The sequence below is a fragment of the Mobula birostris genome, chromosome 11, assembly GCF_030028105.1.
Source record: "Mobula birostris isolate sMobBir1 chromosome 11, sMobBir1.hap1, whole genome shotgun sequence".
In the NCBI taxonomy this organism is placed as follows: Eukaryota; Metazoa; Chordata; class Chondrichthyes; order Myliobatiformes; family Myliobatidae; genus Mobula; species Mobula birostris.
In genome coordinates, this window is record NC_092380.1 from 33,392,784 (window position 1) to 33,404,571 (window position 11,788).

The following is an 11,788-nucleotide window of genomic DNA, read 5'->3' on the forward strand; positions in this document are numbered from 1 at the left end:
TCAACAAGAGGAAGAAATCCTCCAAAGCAGTTCAATCTTTCGGCTTGAATGGGACAACTGAACATTTACTAAGCTGTAGTTGTATCACATAGTACTCTGTACATACAGTTGAGAGGTGGAATTTATACTAAAGCAGGGAGGAATGTTGTGTATTTAATATTTAAGTAGTGTTTGACTGATCTTGTGTATATATGATTACGCATTCCTGATTGTTTAACAAATTCATTACGGGTTATGTGTATGAATATATGAATTGCATATATCATCACACTACCAAGTGATATGTGCACACCTCACTTAAAGTAATTATGAAGTTAGTTTTGGATTCCAGTGGCTTCCTTTGAATTAGTTGAATGTTTTGAAGCTACAAACCGTAACAGAAAGTAGAGGTAGTAACGTAATCACTCAGGTTGATTATGATGACCTCCCAAGGGGTTATCCCCTTAATGGAGGACACTTTGTCTCATGTGGGAGGCTGGAGCACTGGAGCCACCACACGGTCCTTGAGAGATCGGGGTCAGAGTCCAGTGGCATGGAGTACAAGACGACTGGGATCCTTCGTTGCTCCACCTTCACTGCCACTGTGATGTATCATCAGCTTCTGCTACCCACCATTGAAGTCTTCATTAAATCACTCTTCATCTGGAACCTTCCTCTTGACCTTACCGCCACGGGTGGCTCTGCCATGAGCTGCAGACAGCATCACTCTCAGGATCTTCGGAACTCACAAGCTTCTTCAGCATGACAAGGTAACGACCCTTGGTGAGAAGAGTTACAGTAAATGGCAGGACTCTTGAAAGTGTTGGTGTTCAAAGAGACCTTGGGCTGCAATTCCACATCCTGAATAAGACAAGGAGTTGCACAGCATATTTAACTTTATCGGATGGGATGTTGAGTGTAAAAGTAGGGAAACTGTGTTGCAGTTTGGTACATATTTGGATAGACCATGTTTGTATATTGAATGTAATTCTGACTGAAGAATATAGAGGCTTTGGAGAGTTTGAAATAGAGGCTCACCAGAATGCTGCCTGGATTAATGAGTATTTGCTATAAGCAGATGTTGAAAAATCCCAGCAACACACACAAAATGCTGGAGGAACTCAGCAGGCCAGGCAGCATCTACAGAAAAAAGCACAGTAAGGGTTTTGGGCCAAAACCCTTCGGCAGGACTGCTAAAATCCTAAGTTGTTTACTCTGCAGTATTGGAGGCTGAGGGTTTTTAAAATTATCAGTGGTACAGATAGAGCAGGTAGTCAGCAAAACTTTATCCCAGGTGTAAATGTCAAAGAGTAGAGTGGATAGTTTTGGTATAAGAGGGGTAAGGTTTAAAAGAGATTTATGAGGCAAGTTTTGATCAGTGCAATTTTCAGTGATGCATTGGTAGAACTCATGGTGTGAGAGAACTAGGATTGTTAGAAGGTGGACAGGTTGAGTAACTGGAGATGACAAGCAGGTCCCTCACTGACAAATGACACATCATGACCCTACAGATTACAAGAATAAGGTGAAATTCTGTATCCATGGAAACAGGTAAAAAGGCCAACAGCAAGAAACTGAGTGTGAAATGCTCACAGGTTGAACCCCAGGATGTGGACAGATCAGATCCTTGATAACTCTCAGCTGAGGAAATGTTTGCACAGACAGGGAGGCACCGATAAGTACATTGTGTAATTCCCATTACTTCCACTATTGGCAAACTCATCAAAACAAATTGTAAACACAAGATGTTCTCAGCCCAAAACATCAACTGTTGGTTCATTTCCGTGCATTCTGCTCAAAAGAAATTGTGTTGTTTCGTAGAAGTATCCCTCACATATCACTTGTTTCAGGATGAAATTGTTATTTACAGTTGGATTATAATTCTAACTTCCTTATATTTGGGAATCATGGAGGAATTGAGAACCTGTACTCTCTACACTCTTGACTCACTAGGTGCAGCTCAAACTGCACCAGGCAGGATCTCAGATGGTGATGAGAAGGCATATAGGAGTGAGATAGATCAGCTGGTTGAGTGGTTTCATTCAAGACCAGCAAGACCAAAGAATTGATTGTGGACTTCCGGGTGGGAAAGTCAGGAGAACACACACCAATCCTCATTGAGGCTTCTGTGGCTGTAAGGGTGAGCAGCTTCAAATTCCTGGGCATCAGCTTCTCGGGGCCTAACACAATGGTGCAGTCATGAAAAAGGCATGCACAAATCATTTCCATATTTTTTGGGATTGCCCTAAATTAAGTTTATATTGGAAAGGTATTCACAGAACATTAGTTAAGGTATTTAAGACTCAGATACCTCTGAACTTTGAGACTCTCTACTTGGGGCATATATTGTTTTTGGAACAGAAGAAAGATATAAAGCTGCTGCAGGCCCTTTTAGCAGCAAGTAAGGAATCAATCACCAGAAAGTGGTTAAATCCAACATTAGAAGATTGGCATGAAATCATTTTGGAACTATTTAAAATGGAAAAGATGACCTACTCTCTGAGAATTCAAAAAGAAAAACCTTATCAAATTTGGAATAAATGGATTGAATTTATAACCCCAGAGCGAGCAGACTTTAGATGACTCTCCTAATGGTTTATACTGTTCATCTCACCAACATAGTAATAGTGATAAGGTAAGCACCCTTGGCTCAAATGTTTACTGTTCTTTTTTTGGAAAATGTGGAATTAACACAAGTAAAGAAGCGATCTGGGGAAATTTTGGACCAGAAAGAAATGGACCAGAAGAGATACATGGAAATTAGTATTCAACCACTTTATTAATATTTTTTATAACAACTATTATCATTATTTAGTTTAATAGAGTGGAATTACAATTGCACATAAACATCTATTTGAGTGCCTAATTATTTTCTATATTATCTCAATGTGCACTTGTGAATGTACAAATTAATATAGATTTACTCACATAAAAAATGGAAAAGGTTGTATATGTAAAAAAAAGTTTGTGTATTATTTGTGAATACCTTATCCAAATAAAAATAAAATCTTAAAAAGGAAAAAGGCATGCCAGAGGCTATACTTCACTGGGAGTTTTAGAAGATTTAGTATGTTACTAAAGACTCTTGAAAGTTCTATAGATGTACGGTGGAGAGCAGTCTGATCTATTGTAACTCCACAAGAGGCTGCAGAGGGTTGTAGACTGTCAGCTCCATCACAGGCAAACCCTATGGTGATTGACGGTGATCAAGACACCTTCAAAAAGCGTGCCTCAGGAGAGCGCATCCAATCATTAAGGACTCTCAGCATCTGGGACATTCCCCCTTCACACTACGACCATCAGGAAGGAGGCACAAGAGTCACCCACATTCACTCCATTAGATTTCTGAATGGTCCATGAACCCATGAGCTCTAACCCAATTTATAACTTCAGTAATGTTTATGTCTTGCACAGTATTGCTGCTGCAAAACAATAAAATTTCCTGATACAGTATATATCAGTGATAATAAACCTGATTCTGATTCCATTGAAAAGGTTCGGTACAGATTGGAGCTGAACCTCACACTCCTGTAACTGAAAAGAGACAAGCACCAGCTCAGCTTGGCCTGTATACAGCTGGAGAAGTCGAACTTACTGAATGTCTCTGGCAGACTTGCCATTGTATTTAGTGATATGGCCCAATATGTAATTCAGTGCTGATAACTTTAGCATTAATACCAAAGAGCATTAACTTTGTGTGGCCAAATAAAGTTACTGTTCTCAATCGCAGTGCTGTCATTGATGCCAAGTGAACATTTGCCCCCTACATAGGGTTAACATGGCAGATAGGGCCCCAAGAAATGGAGGTTTGGATCTCAGTCTGATAACACTTAGAGCTCGGAAAGTCTGACAGGTGATGTTCCAACTGAAACACAAGTAGAGTTGCTACATATGGACAGGCGGATCTAACGTAACAAATGACAGCTCCTGCAGATGGAGAGATTCAATGGAGAAGTTGGGTTCCTACAGGTGACTGAGGACCTACAAAGAAAAAAATAGAATCCCTTGGGTAGAAGATCCTGTTGATGATGGGCAGAGATGTCACAAAAGGACAGGTAGAGTTCCACAGGTGTCCTACAGATAAAAATGCAGATTTCCTACAGGTAGACAGGTGAATGGGCAAGTTTGTTACAGACAGTCAGAGGAGTTACTGTCGGCATCAATCCTGAAAAAGAAAGTAAATAGTAAGACAGGTCAATTTTGTTCTGAAGGCATTTGTGAATGATTTCAGTCTTAGTGAGAGCAAATGATGTCTCAATTGGTGCCTCCCTGTCTGTGGGAACTACTTGACATCTCCAGTTATTCTGGCAGTGATCAGACCCAACAAGGACAGCTTGCCCACCAGCTTCTGAGGGATGATCATATTAAATGCTGAGCTGAAGTCGATAAAAAGCATATGACCTTCTGTCATTCGTGGCAGTGCTGGCCTTGTGAATATATTTACTAATTAACAACAGAGGCCTTGTGTTCTGAAGCTCCATCCTTGTACCTCTTCACCCTGCTCACTAGTAATTACCATAAGAGCAGAGGAATATTCACCTGATATCTCTTTGTGGCAGGTTTGAGCTTAATACATTATCTATAGGTCGACTTACAGAACAATTACAGGTTGCAGTGTCCAGCTCCCTGTAGTTATTACCCTTTCAACATTTGAAAGTTCCCCTTCAAGGGGAATCTACTCTCACTGCAAAAACACATCTCAGATCATGGCAGCTTGCTGTGTAAAACCAAAATTCCCTCTGGTTCCACCAGCTCTTTAGAAAATTCTCTGAAACTGGTTTTCCTCCATCCCTTCCTAACAACCCATTTCTCTTTCTCTGTCTGCCTTATCCCATTCTTCACACTGCTCTATTCCATCAACACCTCATCTGCCCCTCTTCCTTGCTTCCAATCCCACATGTGCTCTCAATTCTTCATTCTTCTTTTTTCCCTTCTCTCCCTCTTCCCCCCCACCCCCCCTTTCAAGCTCCACCTGAGAAGAGTTTCTGATTACCTGAGAAATGAGCCACCCCTATGGAAATAGTACACAACCTGTCCCCATCAGAGCATTGGCAATGCCATTTAATACACAACGTCACTCTTCAGGAAGTCATAAGGTCCCTGTGATATGGGGATCAGATTGTTACCCAGTACCCCAGCCATCGACCAGTGTCTGTAAACTATTGATACCTGCTATCCACCCTGACATCTCTCTTCATGAATGGGTGATCACTGTCCGAGAAGGTACAAGATTTCACACCCTCATCTTGGTCATCTTTTTCCAGCTTGCGCAGGTACACAAGGATGTCAGAATCTGACAGTTCCCCATCTCTAGGTTTAGAGAAATGTGAAAAAAAGAGGGTTAATCCTACAAAAAGTAGTGGATACATCACGGGTAAAACTCTTCCCTCCCTTGAGCACATCTACACTAAGCGCTGTTGTAGGAAAGCACCATCCATCATCAGGAACCCCACCACCCTGGTCATTGCTGTTGCCATCAGGCAGAAGGTACAGGAGCCTCAGGACTCTCACCACAAGTTCAGGAACAATTACTACTGCTCAGCCATCAGGCTCTTGGACCAAAGGAGACAACTTCACTCAACTTCATTTGCCCTATCACTAAAATGTTCCCATAACCAATGGACTTGCTTTCAAGAACTCTTCATTTTACGTTATCGATATGTATTGCTTATTTATTTATTATTATTATTATTATTTCTTTCTTTTTATATATATGTCACACATTTGAAAACGCAGACACGAGGAAATCTGCAGATGCTGGAAATTCAAGCTGGCCTGTGGCGTTCACCAGCATTTTGTGTGTGTCACACATTTGCCCTGCAGCACAGAACACCTGACTGGGAAGAGTGTAGAATTCTTGTAAATATCACCTAGCCTCATATCCCTCTATACTGGAGCAGATCCAAGCGACCTGATCTCCCTCTTTATCTGAGTGTTTCAGAATTGATGACGGGTGTCAGCCCGAAACATGAACTGTTTACTCCTTTCCATAGATGCTGCCTGGCCTGCTGAGTTCCCCCAGCACTTTGTGTGTGTGGCTTGTACTTCCAGCATCTGCAGATTTTCTCTTGTTTGTGATTTGTACATAAGAAAGCATCGGTGGCTTCATCATTCTCAAAATGAGGACCACATGAATCAGGAGTCCACTTTAACCAATCACATTATGCAGAAAACTCATGCCAGTCAAAATAAACCTGACAGGATTAAACAGAAAGCAGAAGACTTTAACAATTCTAGTTAAGACAGCAATTAACAAATGCAGGTGCTCTAGAAACCTCGGAGCCCCACGCTATACAACTCACTACGTACGTCTGGAGGGCTCATTACAAGCCACGGCTGACAGCAGAGGTCCGGGCACTGCTGAGGGATCGGGATGCTGCTTTCAGTTTGTGGAATTAGACAGCCCTTCGGTCAGCAAGAGCTGTGCTTTCCTGTGCCATCAGGAAGACAAAACAGAATTATTCACAGAGAATTTACAGCCATTTCTGTGACGTCAGAGACACAAGGCTCATGTGCCACGGCATTCAGACCACGATGTACTACATCCATTCTGCACCACAACAGTGGTGCCTCCCTTCCCGATAGACTGAATGTCTTTTACGCTTGGTTTGAAGCTTGGAGCAATGTGCTGGCGAGGAAGCTGCCCTCCCCGAGGAACAGGCACTCAGTATGGCCACAGCTATGGTGAGGAAGGCCTTAGCTAGGGTCAACCCTTGTAAAGCTGTGAGGCCTGATAACATTCCTGTTCAGGTGCTAAGAGACCGTGCAGCCCAGTTAACAGAGATTCTTATAGACATCTTCAGCCTCTCTCTGGAACTGGCCACTGCCGCCATCATCTAGTGCCCAAGAGGGTGAGACCTGTGCCTACCATCCAGTGGGACTGACCTCAACAAAATGAAGTGCCTTGAGGGACTGGTAATGGACCGAATTCAATCCCATCTTCCTGCTACATTGGACCCTTTCTGTTTGCTTATCTCGCAAATCAGTCCATTGATGTCATAGCCTCTGCACTGCACTCCATCCTGTCCCACCTGGAAAATGGTGCCTCATACACTAGCATGCTGTTTATTGACTTCAGCTCAGTGTTTAATATGATCATCCCTCAGAAGCTGTCCTTGTAGGATCTGAACACTCCTCTCTGTAACTGGATCCTGAACTTCTTGACAGAAGGGCCTCAGTCAATCCATCCCTAGCTCCATCACGCTGAGCACCAGAGCCCACCAGGGCTGTATGCTCAGTCTGTTGCTGTTCAAGCTGCTGCTACATGTCTGTACTGCAAGGTCCAGCTCAAACCGAATCAAGTTCGCTGATGACAACAATGGTTGGCCTTATCAGCAATAACGATGAGACAGCATAGAGAGAGGAGGTAGAGCAACTTGTTGGATGGTGCCAGCACAACAGCTTGAGTCTCAACATGGACAAGATCAGAGAACTGATAGTGCAAGCTGACCAGTCCTCACTGCACAAAAATAGCTCTTCCATGGAGAATTAGAAGCACCAAGTTTCCTGGAGTGCACATAATGGGTCACTCAACACCACCTCTTTAGTCAGGAAAGCACAGCAGTGTCTCTACCTCCTGAGGAGGTTAACATGCACGAGGATCTCCTCCCCACAAGCCCCACCTTCGCCTTTCTAACCATTTTCTACAGGAGAATCATCACGAGTGCCCTGACCAGCTTCATCTCTGTCTGGTAGGAGAATTGCAAGCCATCTGACCACAAGACCCTACAAAGGATCAAGAGGACTGCTGAGAGGATCATCCAGGTCTCCCTTCCAGCCATCCGAGATAGTTATCAGGAGCAGGGCCCTTAGCTTTGATAAGGATCCCTCCCATCCATCCCACAGTCTCTTTGATCCCTTACCATCAGGCAGGAGGTACTGTAGCATTAGGACAAGGACTGTTAGGATGGGAAACAGCTTTCTCCCCTAGACTATGAGACTACTGAACTCCCTGCCATCACTTATGAAACGCCAGCAGCGTTATACCGTTTACATTTTAACTTGTGTCGTAAATGTACCTTACACTAAATGTCAATCCTATGGAATATATTTTATTATTTGTTAAATTGTTTGTGGTAATATTACCTTATGTGTTGTGTGTAAGTGTTATGTACTGTGTTGTGCACCTTGATCCAGAGTAACATTGTTTCATTTGGCTATATATATACAATCTGTTATGTACCATATAGTCTACTGTATAATATAGGCCTACTTTATGTTGTAGTAATATATCGTATTGAGCATGCGCTATTAGGCGCGTATGGATCTGTATATATGTGTGTTCAGTTCGGTTTTAGTTAGTAAAGAACCCTGTTGATTTAGCTTCAGTCTCCAACGTTTTTATTAATGATACTGTTGTGTAAACCGGTCACATACACAACAAATTGGCGATGAGGTTAATGAACCTACATCGTATCAGAACACCGTGTTATAAGTGATAACGACAGTCGGAAGAAGAGAGCAAGGTATGAGACCGAAAGGAAGCGGGAGACACAGTTGGAGCTGCTGCACGTCCAGCCGAGACCACAGCCAGTGCTGACCCCAGGGCCTGAGGGTCTGCCTGCCCCAGAAAGGAGATTTAAAAAAAGGAACAACACACGAATCTAGCCAGAGTATGCTCGCGACACTACCAAAAAAAGGTCACGTGAGTCGAAAAGAAAACAAGGAACTGAGGCTAAATTAACAATGGACTGAGGCTAAATTGACATAACAAGGATGGCATTAATTGGAACCATTACAGCATTTGATAGTGGCATTGAAGACTGGGCCACTTACATTGAAAGAATAGAGTCATATTGTGATGGTAACGATGTTAATGAAGAAAAGGAAGCCAGCATATTACTCAGTGTAATGGGCGCGAAAACATATGGCCTGCTACGGAACTTGTTAACCTCTGAAAAGCCAGTAGACACTCTCCAACAGCGATTAAACCCCAAACCGCTGGTCATTGCTGAAAGATTTAAATTCCATAAACGGAATCAGAGCAAAAATGAAAGCATTTCTGAATATTGCGCTGAATTGTGCAAATTATCAGAACATTGTCAATTTGGAGCTGGTATATCAGATGCATTGAGGGACAAGTTAGTGTGTGGCATGTACTGTGAAACCACACAGAAGATGCTCCTGGTGAAAAAGACCTTACATTCGAGAAAGTGCTAAACTTCTCAATATCATTAGAAACAGCCGCACAAGGTGCTTCCAAAATACAACAAAAATCTCTGGAATATGCCACAAATAAAATGTCATTGAACAGAAATGAAGGAAAGAAATGTTACTGTTGTGGGAACAGGTCACATGACCCAGTTGTTTATTGGTTTAAAGACAAAGAATGCAGAAACTGTGGCAAGCAGGGCCACATTGCCAGAGTATGCAAAGCTAGTAAACAGCAGGAAAAAGGCAAAATACAGAGAAACAAGAAACCCCAGGAAGGAAAATACAACAAGGTTCACAAAATGAAAGAAGGCAGTTCTAATGAAACCAGTTCTGATGAAAACGACTCCAACGAAAGTGAATGTCTTGTCTGCAACTTCACAGCGTGGAAGAGACAGGTGATTGAAGAGTAATACCACAAGTGGCAGGTGTGAGACTGAAAATGGAGTTGGATACAGGCTCAGCTTTAACAGTGATCTCTGTACATGACTACAAACAACTGTTTTCGTACATACCTCTGAAATGAACTAATCTATTGCTAAAGACTTACACAGGACAGAGAGTGCAACCCAAAGGTAAAATTCAAGTGACAGTGACCTACGGAGACAAAACACAGCAGCTGAACCTCTATGTACTGAAAAATGGAGGACCACCGTTGCTAGGACGTGAATGGCTCAGGAAAATCTAGTTGGATTGGCACACCATCAAGGCACTAGATGTGTCAACAAGGAGGGCAGCTTGGTTGGGAAGATGTCCGCAGCTCTCCTCTCACCCATTGTTGACTATTACAATGACGAGGAGGAGCTAGACAGCATCGACGTTGAAGATGAACGTAGTATCCGTGGCTGCGACTCGAATGAAGATACAGAGGATGCAAGGGAGACAGATATTGCCAATAAGCAGGATGATGAAGACTACCTGGAAGTAAAAGAGCAGATGTACCAGGAGAAATTGACATCTCTCAAAAGACATCTACAGCAGTTACAGGAAGGCACTTTGCAGGAGTATCAGAAAAGGATGAAGAAACTAGATCAACAATACAAGTAAGGAATACGAAATGCAGAGCTTTTTCTGCAACTGGAGACAGACCAAGTGGAAAGGAATTATATTAGAGAAAAGAAAGAAGTGGAGAGAGCGCAGGACCCCCCACCTCAGACCGGCCCGAGCCGCAACCACCTCACGCAGCCTGTCAACGCCGCGAGCGAGGCCGAGACGGAGCAGCAACCCGAACAGCAGCAGCGGCAACAGCCAGACAAAACCAAACACCCCGAGGAGAAGAAAGTCATCGCAACAAAGGTTCTTGGAACAGTAAGGTGGTTCAATGTATGAAATGGATACGGAATCATCAACAAGAATGATACAAAGGAAGATGTGTTTGTACATCAGACTGCTATAAAAATGAATAACCCGCAAAAATACCTCCGCAGTGTGGGAGATGGTGAAACTGTGGAGTTTGACATAGTGGAAGGCAAAAAGGGTGCAGAAGCAGCAAATGTAACTGGTTCCGGAGGAGTTCCAGTCCAAGGAAGCCGATATGCCGTAGACAGAAATTGTTATCGTTGCTACAACCCTGGCCGCTGAGGTCCACCACGTAATTACCAACAGAACATTGGAGGTGGAGAGAAAGGAGATGGAGCAGAGACAGCAACAGACAGAGAAAACCAAGATGATCAAAATCAGCAACATCGCCCTCCTTACAGAGGACAGTGTGACCCACCTTACTTTGTTTGTCATCCCTATGGTCGCTGCCCACAATATAATGACCAGCCTCATGGAGAAATTGCTGAGGGTGGTGAAATAAATGAAAACCAGGTTGCTGGGGGAGAAGGTAAACCTAACAGAGGAAAAAAATCAATTCCATTCAAACAGAACAGCTTTCGCACAAGGTAAATCTTGAACCAATCATTTCCTCCATTGAGAATCATACACTTAATCCTTCGCAGGGAAGTTTCTTTTGCACGTACATATTTTGAATCCTCAGCCAATTAGTCTTGTTTTGCACAAAGAAGTTGGGAAACAGCATCAAAGCAGAGGCGAATTCTGGCAACTAACTGTAAGGTTTCTATTGTTGTATTTTCACACTTGCGCTGAATGCGCATCTGAAGGAATTCTCCCTCTTGAGCCAGACAGACAGCACTGCAGGTAATCCTTAATATCAGCAAAACTGTACTTTAACAGCAGCTTAAGAACAATGGAATGAATAACAGGATTTCGATCAACTATGAAATGAAATGGTGAAAGATTACTGGTAAAGTACTGATCTTTCTGTGAGTCATTGGATTGCCCTGACTTTTGAATAACTAGCAGGGACAGCAGATCACCAACCACTACTTTTGCTGGTGGCAAGTTACCCTTGAAGCAGACCATGGAAACTCCTATGCTCAGAGGTCAACTTTCATGACTTTTATATGGAAATCTGTGTGGTGATATCACGTGCAATGATGTGCCAGTACATGACTGGACAGTGCACTGAGCATGCGCGGGATTGCCAGAATGTTCGAGCATATGACGTGTTTGTATATAGCTGTAAATAAAAGTTCTCTAATTCTTCTAGTATATGATTCTTTACTGTTAACCCACAGTACGTTCAAATAGAAGAAATATAACAATCTGTATTAAAATGAACGTTTATTGACAGATGTTATCCAGAGGGGCAGAG

At 42.8% G+C, this 11,788-nt stretch overlaps 1 pseudogene; it reads left to right on the plus strand.

The window, feature by feature from the left end:
* Positions 1 to 9,879: 9,879 nt before the first annotated feature.
* On the plus strand, positions 9,880 to 11,275 carry LOC140204652 (uncharacterized; annotated as a pseudogene).
* Positions 11,276 to 11,788: the final 513 nt, after the last annotated feature.